The 21,822-nt window shown below is 39.6% G+C and overlaps 1 pseudogene; it reads left to right on the top strand.

Annotated features, from left to right (window-relative positions):
- Positions 1 to 7,086: 7,086 nt before the first annotated feature.
- Positions 7,087 to 7,199, top strand: LOC136327793 (small nucleolar RNA U3; annotated as a pseudogene).
- Positions 7,200 to 21,822: the final 14,623 nt, after the last annotated feature.

Consider the following 21,822-nt stretch of genomic DNA (forward strand, 5'->3'; position numbering starts at 1 on the left):
TCTTTGGCGGGGTTTCTTTCAGCAGAATTCCTCTCTCTTGGCCAATTACTTCTTCTTCTCCTAACATTACATTCCTGGTGACCTCCAAACCAGCCCCATCTGCCTTCCACCCCTCTCCCAGTTGCATCTCTGGCTCACACCACAGTTTGCTCAGGCCTCTTCCTCTCCCATGGAACTTGGGCATCAGATTCTCACTTGCAGCTTCTATCTCAGGCAAAGCACTTTTTCAGCTGCCTCAAACTGCCCTCTTAAAGCAGGTCAGATCTGTCTTTCCTGATGAATGCTGTTCAAGATCTCTGCCATCTGCAGGAATGAGATAAAATTCTTCAGTAGCTGGAAAACAAGGCCTGAAGCTATGCTTGCAGCTTCCTGCCCAAAGCTTCGAGATGGGTCTGTAGTTTCCAAGATGTGCTTTCTCACACGATGGTATTTCTAACTTGGCCCTCCTGATCCCAAACTTTCTTAGTGAGTATAAACTCTGAGGCCCAGGTCAGTATTTCTCTGTTCTCCCTGGCAATCCTCACTGCATTTCCAGGGCACTGGAGACAACTTTGTAACTCAACTTATCACATGAATTGCAAATAGTTGTTTCTAAATCTAACTCAGGGGTTGCAGGGATTCTCTAGGTAGTTCCCTGATTCCGAGGGCACTGATCCTTGTGTGCAGATGGCATGCATGAATGCAATGTGGCACAGGACAGGGTATCCTGATGTTTTTCACATTTTTCTCACAGAGAAAATGATCATATTTATGGCATGCTGGGAAAAACCAGAGGGGACCTGCGGTGGTCCATATCATATCTGGTAATTGCAAATATTAATATTTAAATTTTATAAAGATTAATCAATGTTATAAAGATCTTTAAATTTTATAAAGATTAAGATAGTCATTTATCAAATATTAATATTTTCTATAATTATAAGAAATATTTAAAGATGTACTAGAGGGGATAGTATTTGTATAAAACTTCCACATAAAACAGTTCACATTCTGAAATGAAAACTTGGGATTGCGTTGGTAAACATCCAGGTTTTATGCTTGAAGTGGCTGCACACAAGCTCAGGACAGTGGGGACAAGGTGGGACAGCACCAATGAGACACTTTTCTTCACGCGAGCAGATAACTTTAAAGCCTACTTTTTACAATCACACGAATTTTACAACAGTTAAAACAACTTCCTTCTCTTTCATTGACATATAATATCGACATTTCTTGTGAGAATCACATGAATTTTCAATCCAGTTGGACTTCTCATAGTATTTCAAAATCATGACAAAGTTTTGCCAGGCCAATAGTAGCATACCCTCAGACTGCCGCCAACACAGCCACAGCCAGGGTTCCAGGGAGATGAGCTTAAGTGCCCAGTCTTGGCCAAACCCTTGAGCACACCGCCTGGGTGGGACCCTGCTTTAACCGGAAGCTCCCATGCTTGCTTTGATTTTCTTTCAGTAAGAGAGGAGCAGATGAAATGATAGGCGCATTCACTCTTACCTAGCAGATGTTTGCTGGGTGCAGAAAGAGGCCAGCTCTGTGCCAGCCCTGGGGACTCAAAGTCAACAAAGGGTCTTTGCCTTTGAAGAGTTCATAGAGCAAAAGACAAGTGGCAAGAATGGGTGGTCCGCTCAAAGGGAAGTTGATGTGAGAGTGAAGAGGGGGCTTATATTCATTTCCTAGAGCTGCCCTAACAAAATATCTTAAACTGGGTGGTGTAAAACTATGGAAATTTATGGTCTCAGAGGCCAGAAGTCTGAGGATCCAGGTGTTGGCAGGGCCATGCTCCCTCTGAAGGCTCCAGGGCACAGTCTGTTCCATGCCTTTCTCTTGGCTTCTGGTGTTGCAAGCTGTCCTGGATGCTCTTAGTTTGTAGCTGCATTCATTGTTCTAGTTTGACTCTGCCGTCACATGGCCTCTTCCTGTGTGTCTGTGTTCATACCACTTTCCTTCTGTGTGTCTGTCTCTCCTTTCATAAGCACACTGGTCATATTGGATGTGGGAGCATCCTCCTCTGGTAGGACTCCCACTGTACTAATCACATCTGCAACTACCCTATTTCCAAATAAGGTCACATTCTGAGGTTTCAGGAAGGAAATGAATTTTGTGGGGGGACCCTCTTCAACCCAGAACTGGGATATTACATAAGTTTAACCAAGGTGTGGGGAAATTAGTGAAAAACTGTATCCCCAGGCTAGCAACATCAGAAAGTTTTTAACTTTCTTCACCTGAAGGGGAAGGAGGGCCTAGGCTGCAGAGGAAACTGCTGGACAGAAGCAGGGGCTTCGATGGGGAATTCAGCTGCTGTCAGATCACAGCCCAGCAGGGAAGGAGCAGGAGTACATAGCCCTGCTTTCCTCCTACCCCCCCCCCCCACACACACTGACCCACCCAAGATGAAGGTGGACCCCACTGATGCCCCTCCCCTCAAATGAAGGTGGCAGACAGGTAACCAGCAATCCCAACATTGCATTACATAGAGGAGGCATCGTGGGGCGCAAGAGAGGGTCACCTCACCCAGACTAAGTGGTCAAAGGAGGTGACATCTAGGATCATAAGAGGAGTTGGCCAAGAACACAACGCAAGCTGCAGACTAGTTGGGGAGCAGTGATGGTGCACGTAGCTAGAGAGGGACGAGAGCTCCTGTACCAATCCAGACACAGATTATGGCTGTTGGGGAGTGCAGATTCCTGAAAGGTGAGAAGGTGAGACAGAGGTGGCAGGGGAGAGAGAGAAAATAGGGGTGATGCCCAGGTGACTGAGTGGTGGGGTCTTTGTAGAGAGAGGAAACATACAAAGGACAACCAGACTTGAGGGTGGGGTAAGGTTGGGCTGGAACTTTATTTGCATTTGTTGAGCCCTTGGTTCCTGAGGGAATTGGAGAGATTGACCAGGGTTGGCTATGTGGGTCCGGAGTCTCTGGAATCCTATGCTGGTGAGGGAGGCCTGGCATTGACAGCAACTGACAGCAGGAGACTAGACTGAGTCCCCAGGGGTGCTAGTATTCCAGGGCCAGGTAGGGAGGAGGGGCTGGAAGCCATGGATGGAGCACTGGAAAAGCCGGGAGAGTGTGCTGTCCCAGACAAATAGGGAAGGCAATGTTTCCTGTGCATCCCAGACTCACAGGGAAGGCGATGGGAGAGAGTGGGCAGGAGAATAGGATGCCTCAAAGAAGTCAAGGTCTACTGGCATCACCTAGAAGATTCTGACCAATGCTTCTGCTTCCATAGGGGTGGGCCGAGGCAGGGCAGGCTGGGTGGCAGGCTGTCCTGGGGATTGAGTGGGGAGTGAGGAAGAAGAGGCAGCATGGAGCAGACAACCATTTCAGGAAAGGAGGAGCAAGAAGGGCCCAAAGCTGGAGAAGGACTTGGGGAGGAGGAAGGATATTTTCAAGTATATACATAAGTCTAGAGAACACTGCAATGAAGCCCTGTGCACCCGTTACCCAGCCCAGCTGCATCAATTATCAATACATGGCCAAATCTGTTTCCTTTCTGTTTCAACCCACTTCCTGCCCCCCCCCACCCGGGATTATTTTGCAGCAAATTCTGGACATCATAATATTTCATCTGTAAAGTTTCAGTATGTATTGTTAAAAGATACAGTTTGAAACATCACCACCATCCTCGCTCTCCTCAACAAGAACAATCCCATAACAGCATCCATTGCCTAGCCTGGGCTCCCACTTTCCCTGACCATCTAGTAAATGTTCTAGCTGTCAGGTTTTTTTGTTTTGCCTTTCAGTGGTGCTCCAAACAGTCTGCATGTGTGCTGTTTGATGTGTCTTCTGGTCTCAGGTTTTCATCTCTAGCTTCCCTGGCACCTCTCTTTTTCTGCCTCACCAATGTGTTGTTACAGAGGTCAGGCCATTTGTTGTGCAGTTTCCTACACTCTGCATTGTGCTGACTGTCTTTATGATGTGTTCTAACATGTTCTTTTGCACCCAGTTTTTCCCAAAATTGGCAACGAAGTCTAGAGGCTTCATCAGATTTGAACAGATTCAAGGCAAGCACATGCCATGTGGTCAGCTCTTTCTAAAGTCTTAGATTTCCCTTCTCTAAGTTCATTAATTCATTAGAAGTCAGAATCCACAGAAGTGGTGAAACTGCTAAATCAATTTGTCTTTTTCTTTGCTGTCATACTTCTGTAACGAGGAGCTTCTCCTCATCAATTGTTTAACATTAATTAGTTAACTCTGAGCTACAGTCTGTATAGGAAAGGCAGAATAAATGCAAACTCCCTCTTTTGTTTGTCACTTTTCAAAATAATGACTTGGTTTTCTAGTATTCTTCAAAAGCTACTAATGCATTTTCTTTTGCGTTTTTTTATATGCACTAGTGGACTGAGTCACAGTTGATGTGTTTTGATCCACTGCAGTGACACTCCTTACTGAATGTCATTTGCCTGTCTTTGGCCAGTGGAAGCCTCTTCTAATCATCTCGGACACTTTCGACATGACCCTGAAACCTTTGATAGTGTCCTCGCTTTCTACTGTGACAAGATGTTCTGAAGTCATCTCTTATCATTTCTGTTCCAGACCTGGAATCTGCCTTCTGTCCTAAGAGGCTGGGTCCCAAGAGAGAACAGGAAAGGAGGCTACATGCTCAAGGACACATGTCCCTTCAGAAGAAATAAGAAAAGGATCCAAAACAAATCAGGAGAAATGAGCCTCAGGGTAGAGTAGGCACAATCTGTAGACAGATCATTTTGTAGGAAGAAAGGCATGAGTTGAGAGTTCTTAGCTATTTTCCTTTTGTTGCAGAAGGTAAAGTCATTACTGACTGAAGCAAGAGGAAGGGTGTTTGAGGAAGACTGAGGATAGCAGGTGGGAACCACTGGCTGGAGGACAACTGGACGGTAATGAGAGAGTTCATTTCTGTTGGTGCCGATCTGTGAGATGGTGTGAGTGTGTCAGGGAGCTACATGCTAAGAGGGGATAAAGATGTGGATGGACCCAATTTGAGGGAGAGCTTTTGCCATACCCCATACTGCAGTGAAGTCACTCCTTTTCCCTGTTCTTAAATTAAGAAAGAGGCAACTCTGACACCTACTGGAAGGTTTGGTCATTCTTGCAAGAGGCTCCAAAAGGAGAACCTTTCATATGCAAAATAAGCCCTATGCTAGGAGCTGGGCTGTAATGAGAAATAAGATTTTTCAAAAGCACCTGACCTGTGGTGGCACAGTGGATAAAGCATCGACCTGGAACGCTGAGGTTGCTGGTTCAAAACCCTGGTCTTGCCCTGTCAAGGCACATATGGGAGTTGATGCTTACTGCTCCTCCCCCGCTTCTCTCTCTCTCTCTCTCTCTCTCTCTCTCTCTCTCTCTCTCTCTCTCCCCCCTCTCCAAAATGAATAAATTAAAAAAAAATTTTAAAAAGGACATTCTGTCCAGAAGCTGGGTCTCTCTAGAGAAACCACAAGGTGTGGCAAGTGGGCAGCCCAGATGAGAAGCAGGTGTTCCTGGGGTAGGCAACACTGGGCCCCAGGCAGGTCCTGCCTAGCTCCCTGAAGGGTATTTGAGGATACTGGACTTCATTAAGAGCTCAAGAAAATTCCTCAAGCTAGGAAAGCAAAAAAGCACTAATCATTCTCTGAGAGATAAGGAAAGGTAAAATCAGAACCTGTTTCATTTATCTCTACTCATCAAAAAGCAAGAATTGTAGTAGCATGGTGGGGGTGGGGTGGAGGAAGGGGTTAACAGTGAGGAGGGAGAGCTCTGTTAAATGACTAATGTTGATGAAGAACAGGATGAACACCCACACCCAGAAACAGGGACTGTGTGGCTGGTAAACAAGAGTCCGCATGACTCTTGTTTACCAGCAGGATGGGTAGCTCCATCAGGGGTGGAGGAGCAGGGCTGCCAGTCCTGCAGGAGACCAGGAAAATTGTCCAGGCCCCAGCCCCCAGATTGCAGAACTCCTGCTTCACTCATGTATAAAAGCTCATCTCCCCTAGAAGTCATCCTTGGGGGCTGTGCCTGTTGGTCCCACTGGGTCAGGGGCAGTGGGAGGGGATGTATGGGAGCTAGATCTCCTAACCAGAACAAGAGGTTGAACCCAGACGGGAAAGTGTGAGTACTTGGTCTTCAGACATAAGGAGAGGCGGCAAGAAGAAAAGGCCAGGAGAGGTAAGTGGGGCCTCTGAGCTGTGAAATGAGCAGTAGAAGGAATGGGCTGTACTTTCAATGACATTAGATTTAAAACTACAGGCGTGTATTTTCAAATAAAATAAAAATTAATGTAAAAAAACACACACAGAGAGAAAGTGCTGCTAAACTTAGGTAACAAACGTCTTGTTAGTGGTAGGACTTTAGACCCTATACTACCAGAGACTGGACCCATATGAGAGGAAGGAGCTTTTACAAGTGGCCTGAAATCATATGGATGAAGTAATTTTTGTTCTTCACAACATGAATATGTACAGATTTACAAGAAACATGCTCATTGTGTAAATGTTCACGTTAATATTAGGATATATTCAGGAGCTTATTATTAGCAACAGTTTTACATTTAGGGTGGAATTACAAAAGGTTTGAAATAATATCGTATTTGTGAGCTAATATACACCTGGTGTCATCTGTAAGGTGGGTATCTCAATTTATGTTGTGCTGTCTGAATTTATTCCAGGCAGAGGGGAAAAAACATAAGAAGACACATATTGCTTGTTGGGCAAAGATTCTTTGATTCTGCATATACCTTGTTCCATGTATTGTGTGACTGGGGAAACATCTTTAGTTATCACTTACAACACTAGTGTTACCTTTCCTATGCATGTGTTCTTAAGTTGGACTTGCTGTTTCTGTTAGCCTGATGATTAAATTACTTTTAAATACTGGGATTACTGGTGTTCTCTTTACGGTGCCTAACTCTGTTAACACAATGATGTCACTTTCACCATTAGGAATATAATTGTATATAGAACTTCGTATACAAGTAATGATGCAGCTCTGAAATAAAGCCCGCTTTGGTATAAGGAAGGCGTTCTTTTACCTAACCGTAGAGGATCTTTCAGATCCACAATTAGAGACAATTAAAAAAAAAAAGCCTGAAGTTCATTTTAAAGCAGTGCCAAATATGATATTTACACTAGTGATGCAAGACTATACTTTCAGGGATCATTTCTATAGTTTGTTACACGAGTGATGCTGACTCAAAGTACTTGAAATGAATTTTAGCAAATAACTCGCATACAACAAAAACAAAATCTGACGTGTAAGAGATTTAACCATTGTCTTGGAAAAATAGTGTTCCCTTTAAATCATGAACAAAACTTGACCAACTTCTTAGCAAAACTATATTAACATTAATTTGTAATTTTACCATTTCAGGTTGAAGAATCTAAGCACAGCACTGGATGTACATATTATGAAAAAACTAAGTATCCCATCTCAATTCCTAAGGGAAATCAAAGTATTGCCATACACTGCGTTTCCTGAACAGCAGACCACAGTGTTACTCTAGCAAGTGTTAAGCTAACTATTGCACTGCACAGTTTCTGAAATGCAGTGTTTAGAATGTTTTGATTTAATTCTGCAAAACGTGAAAGGAGCAATGTGATGAATGTGGACAACACATATCACCTTATCCTGATACAAATCACTCAAAGCATTCCTGTTACATTGTATAACGTTCGAGAAACTTTGCTGAATCTAAGGCAAAGTATGTTTGATTTTCCAAAGAGTGAAAATAAACCAATGTATTGTGAACTGCTCATTATATTATGCTGCCAAGTATCCTCACAATTGAAGGTAACTCAAAATACTGGAAACAAAATTTGGCAAAAACCTGGATACAATGAATAGCTAAAACATCCTGTAAATGAATTAAGCATTTCTTTGGAAAAAAAGAGTTTCCTTTAAAGCATGAACTAATTGTTGCACAAATTCCAAGCAATACTATATGAACTATGTTAGCAGTGAAATCTCACCATTTCAGGTTCAAGGATCTAAGCAGAGTTGTACAATAACATACTGTGTAACAAAAATGAGTATTCCATCTCAATGCCTAAAAAAAGACAAAGTATTGCCCAGCACTGCTTTTCCTGAAGAGCAGACCAGAGTGTAACTCTAGCAAATATTACAACTAATATAACACTGCACTGTATCTGATATGCCTGGATCTGAATGGTCTGACCTTACTGTAAAAGATAAAAGGAACAATTTGATGAATATAAACTACACATATTAGCTAATTCTGATGCACATCACTCAGAGCATATTGGTGAACAGTGTAAAATCTAAGAGTTAGATTGCTGAATTCTAGACGAAGTATGTTTCATTCTTCACAACGTGAATATGTACAGATTTACAAGTGACATGCTCATTGTGTAGATATACACGTTAATATTATGATATATTCAGGAGCGTATTATTAGCAACAGTTTTGCATTTGGGGTGGAATTACAAAAGGTTTGAAATAACATCATATTTGTGAGCTAATATAAACCTGGTGTCTCCTGAAAGGTGAGTATCTCAATTTATGGTGTGCTCTCCGAAATTATTTCCATGCTGAGGGGAAAAGACATAAGAGGACACATATTACTTGTTTGGCAAAGATCTTCTGATTATGCATATAACTTGTTCCATGTATTGTGTGACCTAAAAAAAATATCTTTAGTTATCACTGATGACACTAGTGTTACTTTTCCTATGCATGTGTTCTTAGTTGGACTTGCTGTTTAAGTTAATCTGATGATTAAATTACTTTTAAAAACTGGCATTACTGGTGTTGTCTTTAGGGTGCCTAACTCTGTTAACAAAATAATGTCACTTTTCACCATTAGAATCTGATTGTACATAGAACTTCATATACAAGGGACAGTGCAGTTCTGAATATGGACAACGTATATCAGCTTATCCTGTTACAAATCACTCAAATCATTCCTGTTATGTTCAAGAAAAATTGCTGAATCTAAGGCAAAGTATGTATCCTTTTAAACAGAGTGAAAATAAACTAATGTATTGTGAACTGCTCATAATATCACGCTGCCCAATATCCTCACAATTGAAGGTAACTCAAAACACTGGAAACAAAATTTGGCAAAACCCTGGATACAACGAATAGCTAAAATGTCCTGTAAATGAATTAAGCATTCTTTGGAAGAAAAGAAGTTCCTTTAAAGCATGAACTAATTGTTGCACAAATTCCAAGCAATACTATATGAACTATGTTAGCCATGAAATCTCACCATTTCACGTTCAAGAAACTAAGCACAGTTGTAATTTACATACTGTGTAACAAAACTGAGTATTCCATCTCAATTCCTAAAAAAAAGACAAAGTATTGCCCAGCACTGCTTATCCTGAAGAGCAGACCAGAGTGTAACTCTAGCAAATATTACAACTAATATAACACTGCACTGTATCTGATATGCCTGAATCTGAAACGTATGACTTTTCTGGGTAGAGTAAAAGAAACAATTTGATGAATATAAACTACACATATTAGCTAATTCTGATGCACATCACTCAGAGCATATTGATGAACAGTGTAAAATCTACGAGTTAGATTGCTGAATTCTAGACAAAGTATGTGTTATTCTTCACAACGTGAGTATATACAGATTTACAAGTGACATGATCAGTGTGTAGATATACACGTTAATATTATGATATGTTCAGGAATTTATTATTAACAACCATATTGCATTTGTAAGGGGACACATACTGCTTGTTTGGCAAAGATCTTCTGACTGTGCATATAACTTTTTCTATGTATTGTGTAACCTAGAGAAAACATCTTTAGTTATCACTGATGACACTAGTGTACTTTTACTATGTGTGTGTTCTTAAGTTGAACTTGTTGTTTTAGATATCCTGATGATTAAATTACTTTTGAATACTGGCATTACAGGTGTTCTCTTTAGAGTGCCTAACCCTGTAAACACAATGATGTCACTTTTTTTATAAATAAATTTTTATTAATATTAATGGGGTGACATCAATAAAGCAGGGTACATATATTCAAAGAAAACATGTCCAGGTTATCTTGTCATTTAATTCTGTTACATACCCATCACCCAAAGTCAGATTGTCCTCTGTCACCTTCTATCTAGTTTCCTTTGTGCCCCTCCTCTCCCCCCTCCCCCTCTCCCTCCTTCCCTCCTTCCGCCCCCTGTAACTACCACTCTCTTGTCCATGTCTCTTAGTCTTGTTTTTATGTCCCACCAATGTATGGAATCCTGCAGTTCTTGTTTTTTTCTGATTTACTTATTTCACTTCGTATAATGTTATCAAGATCCCACCATTTTGTTGTAAGTGATCCTATGTCATCATTTCTTATGGCTAAATAGTATACCATGGTGTATATGTGCCACATCTTCTTTATCCAGTCTTCTATTTTTTTTTTTTTTTGCAGTGATTAAAGCCTTTAAGCAAACTCTTGGCCAATACAGCAAGAATCCATAAAAGAGTAGTGTCCTTAACATGTTCACCAAGTCCAAGTTGGCCCTAAACCATGCCAAATCCCTGAAAAATGCAACCCAACCCCAGGTCAGTCTGTTAGGAGCTGTCACAAGGAGCAGGAATCCAGGAAAAGTCCACCTCCAGGAAAAGTCCACATGGCACTGGAATTGTTGTCACCATTCTATACTTTGCAGCTCATGTCCAAGTCCCAATGACCGCTGCTTCTAGCTGGTAATTATTCAGGTAGATTGGAAAAGCCATCTGCAGCATGTGTGGAGATGGAGCTTCTGTTTTTCTCTGCCTGGAGAGATGAGACCATGTTCAGGTTACTTTTCCCTGGAGCTCTGCAACTGTGTCTTGGTAAAGAGAACCTTGGGATACACTAAGCTGGGTGGCAAAGGTAGATTCATAATAGAAGTTGGCAAAAGGGGGAAAGAGAGCTCTAAATTAGGAGTAGGTCCCAGCCTGAAATATGAGTGGGGCATTGAGGTAGGAGGAATAAAGGAAACACTATATATTAGACAAAGCAGCAGAAAATAGGACTATCATCACCCACAACAGAGATCTTCGAAGGAAGAATAAAAAACCTGACTATTTAGGCAAGACATAATTAAGTGGGCCTTGTGCAAATGAGATCAGTTTACCTGCTTCTTAGAAGAAATACCCTAGGCTCGTCCACGGTTTCGTAGATGGGGCAGACGGCCCTGGGCATCTTCAGCCTTCAGTGGCAAACCCCAGCATTCTGGGCAAGATTAGGTCATAGGTGGCTGGAGCAGGGCTGGAAGAGACTGAACCTTCCCTTAGAGGAGCAAGGGGGAAGCCTACCTTCCAGTGTCCCTGTTTCCTCACAGCAGAGGCATGTAAGCCTGGCAGGCTTTAGCTCAATGACCTTCCTTTCCACTATTGAAGCAGGACCCAGATGGCATCCTATGAGACCCCTTTGGGGCGTTGGAGCCTTTAAGGGTGTATCCTAAAAGCTGGTAGTTCCCTTGATCTCTATTGGGCTTTTTTGCCTCTTGGTATCTTAAAAGCCATGCTCAGAAGATCTCGCTGAGGGGTTTGAAGATCCCCATCCGCCTATATAAATCTTTTCCATATATCTGGACCTATTTGGAAAAAGACAGAACAGCGTTATTAGCTGGATCAAATAAAGAAGGTAGTAGTTTGCAGGAGAAAAAGATTTGTTCATCAGCATTCAAAAGAAGTTAAAAATTTTTTTAAAGTAAAAAGCATGATATGGTAGACCTGTAGGAGTTCCAGGATATGACTCCCTCCTTTAAAAAATTTTTTAAATTGACCTTAAAATATTTGCTGGGTACACTTTAATAATACCTTGACTTTAAAGATAGTAAGAAATACACATAATTTGAAAGGTTTGACAAAATACAGTAAATGCTTTTGCTCCATATGCAGGAGCATTGTCAGTTTAACCAGTTTAGGAAATCCAATAATAGAACAATGCATACAGACAATGAGCTATAACATGCTTATCAGCCTCTCCTGTTCTGACAGAAGTTACTATAAATCCAGAATATGTATCCACTGTAACGTGGACATAGGACTGTTTGCCAAATGAAGGTATATGAGTAACATCCATTTGCCAAAGTGTCCTGGTAGGGGTCCTTGAGGGTTAACTCCAAATGCAGGGGCAGATTGTAGTATAGGACCCCTTGGTCAGGATTTCCCAATCTGCTGTGCTGCTTCCCAAGAAAGTTGAAACTGTTTACACAGGGCTGCAGCATTCTGGTGATGAATAGTATGAGACTGAATTGCTCGATCTGTCATGGTTGCTCCAAATAATTTTCTTTTGGGTAGCTTGATTAACAAGGGCATTCCTAGGCCCTGGCCAGTTGGCTCAGTGGTAGAGTGTCGGCCTGGCGTGCAGGAGTCCCGGGTTTGATTCCCAGCCAGGCACACAGGAGAAGCGCCCATCTGCCTCTCCATCCCTCCTCTCTGTCTCTCTCCTCTTCTCCCGCAGCCAAGGCTCCACTGGAGCAAAGTTGGCCCGGGCGCTGAGGATGGCTCCGTGGCCTCTGCCTCAGGCACCAGAATGGCTCTGGTCGCAACAGAGCAACACCCCAGATGGGCAGAGCATCACCCCCTGGTAGGCGTACCGGGTGGATCCCGGTTGGGTGCATGCGGAAGTCTGTCTGACTGCCTCCCCATTTCCAACTTCAGAAAAATACAAAAAAAAAAAAAAAAAAAAAAAAAAAAAAGAAAGAAGAGAAAAGGGCATTCCCTTGTTCCCTTGTGCTAAAGCTCCAGGGAGCATGGAGTGAGCTCGAGTATGTCCTATAAAACATGGAGCTCTATGTTGACATACAAGTCTTTGAAGAAGGAGGAACTGCTGAAATAGTTCATCAGCATTTGTCCCTAAGACAGCAGTCTTTATAGTGAAAACACCATAAGTAAATATTTGCTGTCTGTATATAGATTAAAGGGGGAATATGGCAAATGCTGAAAAGCCATGATAAAGGCATATCATTCTAGTCTTTGAGCTGATTTTAAGTTGACAGTTTCAGTATAAAGTTGTCCATTGTTTTGCAAGAGCAATTTGCCATTTAGTGGAAGTTTCCCAGAGCCATTGTTGTTGATCCTTTGAAAAAAGGAACAACAATAATTTTGAGGCTCAAAACCTATAAGCCGTAAAGGTCACCTATGCCCCTTGATAATCCAAGAGGCAACAAGATCAAAATATGGAAGTGTATTCCATGGACTATTAGATGGTTCAATGGGTCCAAGCTGTAGCTGCTCTTGTACCAATCGAACAGCTGCCCTAAGTTTCTCCTGAGAAAGGGGCCATTGGTCTACCCATACAAGATTATCTGATTTCCAAGTAATTGGGTCTGCACAATGCATTACTGAGGTAGCAGGAGCTACCAAGGTCCCTATGCTAAATTTTGATATCCTAATCCACACCTTCTGGTATTGGGTGCCACTTCTATGGGGGTGGGAATTCCTCGCTGTTCTTTCCCTAGTTCCTTGGTGAGCAAAAATCCCCGATCAAGCAGCTGAGTACTGACTAAACCATTAGGACTGACAAGCAACGCTCCCATATTTTTCAAAACATCTCTACCTCACAAATTAACTGGCCATCCAGGGAGCACATAAGGCTTAAAAAATCCAGAATGACCTTCTTAATCTTCCCAATGCAGAAAACTAGAACTTTGTTGAGGGGATTTACTCTGCCCTATATCTTGTAATTCTGTGGCTGCTGCATGAGTGGGCCAGGAAGGAGGCCAATGTAGCTTAGCAATAACGGATATATCAGCTCCAGTATCTAAAATTCCTTTAAATTTATGTTCATGTATTGTTAGTTCCATTTCAGGGCGTTCCTGACCTATTTTTTTTTTTTAAATCTAATTGGCAAAATCAGAGGAGCTAAATCACCAATTTTCTTGGGGCCCCTTTTGCAGGATGTGGCCTGAGAAGCAGAATTAGCATCCTTATACTGTTCTTCTAACTGCCTGAATTAGCCATGAGACATTCTTTTTTTTTTTTTTGATTAATTTTGATGGAGTGACATTGATAAAATTGTCTTCCGTCACCTTCTAACTGGTTTTCTTTGTGCCTCTCCCCTCCCCCAACCCCCTCCCTCTCCTCCCCCCCCACCCTGTAACCCAACACTGTTGTCCATGTCTCTGAGTCTCATTTTTATGACCCACCTATGTATGGAATCATATAGTTCTTAGTTTTTTCTGATTTTCTTATTTTGCTCAGTATAATGTTATCAAGGTCCATCCATGTTGTTGTAAAAGATCCGATGTCATCATTTCTTATGGCTGAGTAGTATTCCAGAGCTTTTTAATCCACTCGTCCTCTGACGGACACTTGGGCTGTTTCCAGATCTTCGCTATTGTGAACAATGCTGCCATAAACATGGGGGTGCATTTCTTCTTTTCAAACAGTGCAATGGGGTTCTTGGGGTATATTCCTAACAGTGGTATAGTTGGGTTAAAAGGCAGTTCGATTTTTAATTTCTTGAGGAATCTCCATACTGTTCTCCACAGTGGCTGCACCAGTCTGCATTCCCACCAGCAGTGCAGGAGGGTTCCTTTTTCTCCACATCCTCGCCAGCACTTATTCTGTGTTGTTTTGTTGATGAGCGCCATTCTGACTGGTGTGAGGTGATATCTCATTATGGTTTTAATTTGCATTTCTCTAATAACTAGTGATGTTGAGCATTTTTTCATATGCCTATTGGCCATCTGTGTGTCCTCTTTGGAGAAGTGTCTATTCATTTCTTTTGCCCATTTTTGGATTGGATTGTTTGTCTTCCTGGTATTAAGTTTTACAAGTACTTTATAAATTTTGGTTATTAACCTCTTATCAGACGCATTGTCAAATATATTCTCCCATTGTGTAGTTTGTCTTTTTATTCTGTTCTTATTGTCTTTAGCTGTGCAGAAGCTTTTTAGTTTGATAAAGTTTCATTTGTTTATCCTGTCTTTTATTTCACTTGCCTGTGGAGACAAATCGGCAAATATATTGCTGCGAGAGATGTCAGAGAGCTTACTGCCTATGTTTTCTTCTAAGATGCTTATGGTTTCATGGCTTACATTTAAGTCTTTTATCCATTTTGAGTTTATTTTTGTGAATGGTGTAAGTTGGTGGTCTAGTTTCATTTTTTTTGCAGGTAGCTGTCCAATTTTCCCAACACCATTTGTTGAAGAGGCTGTCTTTACTCCAATGTATGCTCTTACCTCCTTTGTCAAATATCAGTTGTTCATAAAAGTGTGGGTTTATTTCTGGGTTCTCAGTTCTGTTCCATTGATCTATATGCCTGTTCTTATGCCAGTACCAGGCTGTTTTGAGTACAATGGCCTTATAATATAACTTGATATCTGGAAGTGTGATACCTCCTGCTTTATTCTTCCTTTTCAAGATTGCTGAGGATATTCGTGTTCTCTTTTGGTTCCATATAAATTTTTGGAATATGTGTTCTATATCTTTGAAGTAAGTCATTGGTATTTTAATCGGTATTGCATTGAATTTATAAATTGCTTTGGGTAATATAGACATTTTAATGATGTTTATTCTTCCTAACCATGAGCACAGTATATGCTTCCACTTGTTTGTATCTTCCCTGATTTCTTTTATCAATGTTTTATAATTTTCCAAGTACAAGTCTTTAATCTCCCTGGTTAAATTTATTCCTAGGTACTTTATTTTTTTGGTTGCAATGGTAAAGGGGATTGATTCCTTAATTTCCCTTTCTGACAGTTTATTGTTAGTGTATAAAAATGCCTCTGATTTCTGAGTATTGATTTTATATCCTGCCACCTTGCCGAATTCATTTATCAGGTCTAGTAGTTTTTTGACTGCGACTTTAGGGTTTTCTATATACAATATCATATCATCTGCAAATAATGATAGTTTTACTTCTTCTTTTCCAATTTGGATGCCTTTTATTTCTTTTTCTTGTCTGATTGCTGTGGCTAGGACTTCCAGAACTATGTTAAATAAGAGTGGTGAAAGGGGGTACCCCTGCCTTGTTCCTGATCTTAAGGGGATTGCTTTTAATTTTTTCCCATTGGGTATGATATTGGCTGTGGGTTTGTCATAGATGGCCTTTATCATGTTGAGGTATGTTCCCTGTATTTCCACTTTGCTGAGAGTTTTGATCATGAATGGGTGCTGGATTTTATCAAATGCTTTTCCTGCATCTATTGAAATTATCATGTGGTTTTTCTCCTTCCTTTTGTTTATGTGATGAATCACATTGATTGATTTGCAAATATCGTACCAGCCTTGCCTCCCAAGAATAAATTCCACTTGATCGTGGTGTATGATTTTTTTTTATATATATTGCTGAATCCGGTTTGCTAATATTTTGTTGAGAAATTTTGCATCTAAATTCTTCAGGGATATTGGCCTATAATTTTCTTTTTTTGTGTTGTCTTTGCCTGGTTTTGGAATCAGAATTATGCTTGCCTCATAAAAGCAGCTTGGAAGTCTTTCTTCCTCTTGAATTTTTTGAAATAGCTTGAGAAGGATAGGAGTTCATTCTTCTTTGAATATTTGGTAGAATTCACTTGTGAAGCCATTAGACCCAGGACTTTTCTATTTTGGGAGTTTTTTGATAGCTGTTTCAATCTCATTTGTTGTAATTGGCCTGTTTAGGTTTCCTGATTCTTCCAGATTAATTTTTGGAAGATTATATGTTTCAAGGAATTTTTCCATTTCATTTAGGTTGTCTAGTTTTTTGGTGTATAGTTCTTCATAGTATTTTCTTACAATATTTTGTATTTCTGTTGTGTCAGTTGTTATTTCTCCACTCTTGTTTCTAATTTTATTTATTTGAGTCCTCTCTCTTTTTTTCTTGGTGAGTCTGGTTAAAGGTTCATCAATCTTGTTTGCCTTTTCAAAGAACCAGCTCCTGTTTTCATTGATCCTCTGTATTATTTCTTTAGCCTCTATGTCATTTATTTCTGCTCTGATCTTTATTATTTCCTTCCTTCTATTAGCTCTGGGATTTACTTGCTGTTCTTTTTCTAGTTCTTTTAGATGTAGGGTCAAGTTGTTTATTTGAGCTTTTTCTATCTTCTTGAGGTATGCCTATAATGCTATAAACTTCCCTCTCAGGACTGCTTTTGCTGTGTCCCATAAATTTTAAATTGATGTATGCTCATTATTGTTTGTTTCTAGGAATTTTTAAATTTCTTCTTTGATCTCATTCTTTACCCATTCATTATTTAATAACATGCTATTTAGTGTCCAAGTGTTTGAGTGTTTTTCAGTTTTGGTTGATTTCTAGTTTAATGCCATTGTGATCAGAGAAAGTGCTCGATATGATTTCAATCTTCTTAAATTTGTTGAGACCACTTTTATGCCCTAACATGTGGTCTATTCTAGAGAATGTGCCATAAGTGCTTGAATAGAACGTATATTCTGCTCTTTTAGGGTGAAAGGTTCTGAAGATATCTATTAAATTGAGTTGATCTAATATGTCCTTTAAGTTTCTTTGTTAATTTTCTTTCTTGAGGATCTATCTAATGATGTTAACGGGGTATTGAAATCCCCTACTATTATAGTATTGCTGTTGATCTCACCCTTTAAGTCCATCAAAGTCTGCTTTATATATTTAGGTGCTTCTATATTAGGTGCGTAGATATTTATAACGGTTATATCTTCCTTTTGGATTGCTCCCTTTATCATTATGTAGTGACCTTCTTTATCTCTAACTATAGTCTTTGTTTTAAAGTCCATTTTGTCTGATATAAGTATTGCTACCCCAGCTTTTTTTTCATTTCCGTTTGCGTGAAATATTTTTTCCATCCTTTTATCTTCAGTCTGTGTGCATCTTTTGATTTAAGGTGTGTCTCTTGTAGACAGCATATGTATGGGTCCTGTTTTCTTATCCACACAGCTACTCTATGTCTTTTGATCGGATCATTTAATCCATTTACATTTAAGGTTATTATTGATATGTAATTGTTTATTGCCATTTTATTCTTTAAAACTGTATTCCTCTTTTGCTATATTCTTTTTCTCCTTTGATCTGTTTACAACAGGTCCCTTAGTATTTCTTGCAGCCTTGGTTTGGTTGCAGTGAAATCCTTGAGTTTTTTTTTTGTCTGTAAAGCTTTTTATTTCTCCTTCAATTTTTTTTTTTAATAAATTTTTATTAATGGTAATGGGATGACATTAATAAATCAGGGTACATATATTCAAAGAAAACATGTCTAGGTTATTTTGTCATCAAATTATGTTGCAAACCCCTCGCCCAAAGTCAGATTGTCCTCCATCACCCTCTATCTAGTTCTCTGTGCCCCTCCCCCTCCCCCTAACTCTCTCCCTCCCTCCCTCCCATGTCCTCCCTCCCCCCCCCCCATGGTAACCACCACACTCTTGTCCATGTCTCTTAGTCTCATTTTTATGTTCCACCAATGTATGGAATCATGTAGTTCTTGTTTTTTTCTGATTTGCTTATTTCACTCCTTATAATGTTATCAAGATCCCACCATTTTGCTGTAAATGATCTGATGTCATCATTTCTTATGGCTGAGTAGTATTCCATAGTGTATATGTGCCACATCTTCTTTATCCAGTCTTCTATTGAAGGGCTTTTTGGTTGTTTCCATGTCTTGGCCACTGTGAACAGTGCTGCAATGAACATGGGGCTACATGTGTCTTCACGTATCAATGTTTCTGAGGTTTTGGGGTATATACCCAGGAGAGGGATTGCTGGGTCATAAGGTAGTTCTATTTGCAGTTTTTTGAGGAACCACCATACTTTCCTCCATAATGGTTGTACTACTTTACAGTCCCACCAACAGTGAATGAGGGTTCCTTTTTCTCCACAGCCTCTCCAACATTTGCTATTACCCGTCTTGTTGATAATAGCTAATCTAACAGGAGTGAGGTGGTATCTCATTGTAGTTTTGATTTGCATTTCTCTAATAACTAATGAAGCTGAGCATCTTTTCATATATCTGTTGGCCATTTGTATCTCTTCCTGGGAGAAGTGTCTGTTCATGTCCTCTTCCCATTTTTTTATTGGATTGTTTGTTTGTTTGTTGTTGAGTTTTATGAGTTCTTTGTAAATTTTGGATATTAGGCCCTTATCTGAGCTGTCGTTTGAAAATATCAGTTCCCATATAGTTGGCTGTCTGTTTATTTTGATATCAGTTTCTCTTGCTGAGCAAAAACTTTTAATTCTGATGTAGTCCCATTCATTTATCTTTGCCTTCACTTCTCTTGCCATTGGAGTCAAGTTCATAAAATGTTCTTTAAAACCCAGGTCCATGATTTTAGTACCTATGTCTTCTTCTATGGACTTTATTGTTTCAGGTCTTATATTTAGGTCTTTGATCCATTTTGAATTAATTTTAGTACACGGGGACAGGCTGTAGTCGAGTTTCATTCTTTTGCATGTGGCTTTCCAGTTTTCCCAACACCATTTGTTGAAGAGGCTTTCTTTTCTCCATTGTGTGTTGTTGGCCCCTTTATCAAAGATTATTTGACCATATATATGTGGTTTTATTTCTGGGCTTTCTATTCTGTTCCATTGGTCTGAGTGTCTATTTTTCTGCCAATACCATGCTGTTTTGATTATCGTGGCCCTATAATATAGTTTAAAGTCAGGTATTGTAATGCCCCCAGCTTCATTCTTTTTCCTTAGGATTGTTTTGGCTATTCGGGGTTTTTTATAGTTCCATATAAATCTGATGATTTTTTGTTCCATTTCTTTTTTTTTTTTTTTTTTTATAATTTTATTTTTTTAATGGGGTGACATCAATAAATCAGGATACATATATTCAAAGATAACAAGTCCAGGTTATCTTGTCGTTCAATTATGTTGCATACCCACCACCCAAAGTCAGATTGTCCTCTGTCACCTTCTATCTTGTTTTCTTTGTGCCCCTCCCCACCCCCTATCCCTCTCCCATTCCCCCCTCCCCCCCGTAACCACCACACTCTTGTCAATGTCTCTTAGTTTCAGTATTATGTCCCACCTACGTATGGAATAATACAGTTCCTGGTTTTTTCTGATTTACTTATTTCGCTTCGTATCATGTTATCAAGATCCCACCATTTTGCTGTAAATGTTCCAATGTCATCATTTCTTATGGCTGAGTAGTATTCCATAGTGTATATGTACCACATCTTCTTTATCCAGTCATCTATTGATGGGCTTTTTGGTTGTTTCCATTGTTCCATTTCTTTAAAAAATCTCATAGGGATTTTGATGGGAACTGCATTAAATTTGTATATTGCTTTGGGTAATATGGCCATTTTGATTATATTTATTCTTCCTATCCAAGAACAAGGAATATTTTTCCATCTCATTGTATCTTTTTCGATTTCCCTTAACAATGCTTTGTAATTTTCATTATATAGGTCCTTTACGTTCTTTGTTATGTTTATTCCTAGGTATTTTATTTTTTTTGTTGCAATCGTGAAGGGGATTATTTTTTTGAGTTCGTTTTCTAATATTTCATTGTTGGCATATAGAAAGGCTATGGACTTTTGTATGTTAATTTTGTATCCTGCGACCTTACTGTATTGGTTTATTGTTTCTAATAATCTTTTTGTGGAGTCCTTTGGGTTTTCGATGTATAGGATCATATCATCAGCAAAAAGTGATAGCTTTACTTCTTCTTTTCCGATATGGATGCCTTTTATTTCTTTGTCTTGTCTGATTGCTCTGGCCAGAACTTCTAGCACCACGTTGAATAAGAGTGGAGAGAGTGGACAACCCTGTCTTGTTCCTGATTTAAGGTAGAAAGTCCTCAGTTTTATGCCGTTTAATAGGATGTTGGCTGATGGTTTATCATATATGGCCTTTATCATGTTGAGATATTTTCCTTCTATACCCATTTTGTTGAGAGTCTTAAACATAAAATTGTGTTGTATTTTATCAAAAGCCTTTTCTGCATCTATTGATAAGATCATGTGGTTTTTGTTCTTTGTTTTGTTGATATGGTGTATTACGTTAACCGTTTTGCGTATGTTGAACCATCCTTGAGATTCTGGGATGAATCCCACTTGATCATGATGTATTATTTTTTTAATATGTTGTTGCATTCGGTTTGCCAGTATTTTGTTTAGTATTTTAGCATCTGTATTCATTAGAGATATTGGTCTGTAGTTTTCTTTCTTTGTGCCATCCTTGCCAGGTTTTGGTATGAGGGTTATGTTGGCCTCATAAAATGTGTTTGGAAGTATTGCTTCTTCTTCAATTTTTTGGAAGACTTTGAGTAGAATAGGAACCAAGTCTTCTTTGAATGTTTGATAGAATTCACTAGTATAACCGTCTGGGCCTGGACTTTTATTTTTGGGGAGATTTTTAATAGTTTTTTCTATTTCCTCCCTGCTGATTGGTCTGTTTAGGCTTTCTGCTTCTTCATGACTCAGTCTAGGAAGGTTGTATTGATCTAGGAATTTATCCATTTCTTCTAGATTGTTGTATTTGGTGGCATATAATTTTTCATAGTATTCTACAATAATTCTTTGTATTTCTATGATGTCTGTGGTGATCTCTCCTCTTTCATTTTGGATTTTATTTATTTGAGTCCTGTGTCTTTTTTCCTTGGTGAGTCTTGCCAAGGGTTTGTCAATTTTGTTGATCTTTTCAAAGAACCAGCTCCTTGTTTTATTGATTTTTTCTATAGTTTTTCTGTTCTCTATTTCATTTATTTCTGCTCTGATTTTTATTATCTCCTTTCTTCGGCTGGTTTTGGGTTGTCTTTGCTCTTCTTTTTCTAGTTCCTTAAGGTGTGAAGTTAAGTGGTTTACTTCGGCTCTCTCTTGTTTGTTCATATAGGCCTGAAGTGATATGAACTTTCCTCTTATTACTGCTTTGGCTGCATCCCAGAGATTCTGATATGTCGTATTTTCATTTTCATTTGTCTGTATATATCTTTTGATCTCTGCGCTTATTTCTTCTTTGACCCATTCATTTTTTAGAAGTATGTTGTTTAGTT

This window comes from Saccopteryx bilineata, chromosome 2, assembly GCF_036850765.1.
Source record: "Saccopteryx bilineata isolate mSacBil1 chromosome 2, mSacBil1_pri_phased_curated, whole genome shotgun sequence".
In the NCBI taxonomy this organism is placed as follows: Eukaryota; Metazoa; Chordata; class Mammalia; order Chiroptera; family Emballonuridae; genus Saccopteryx; species Saccopteryx bilineata.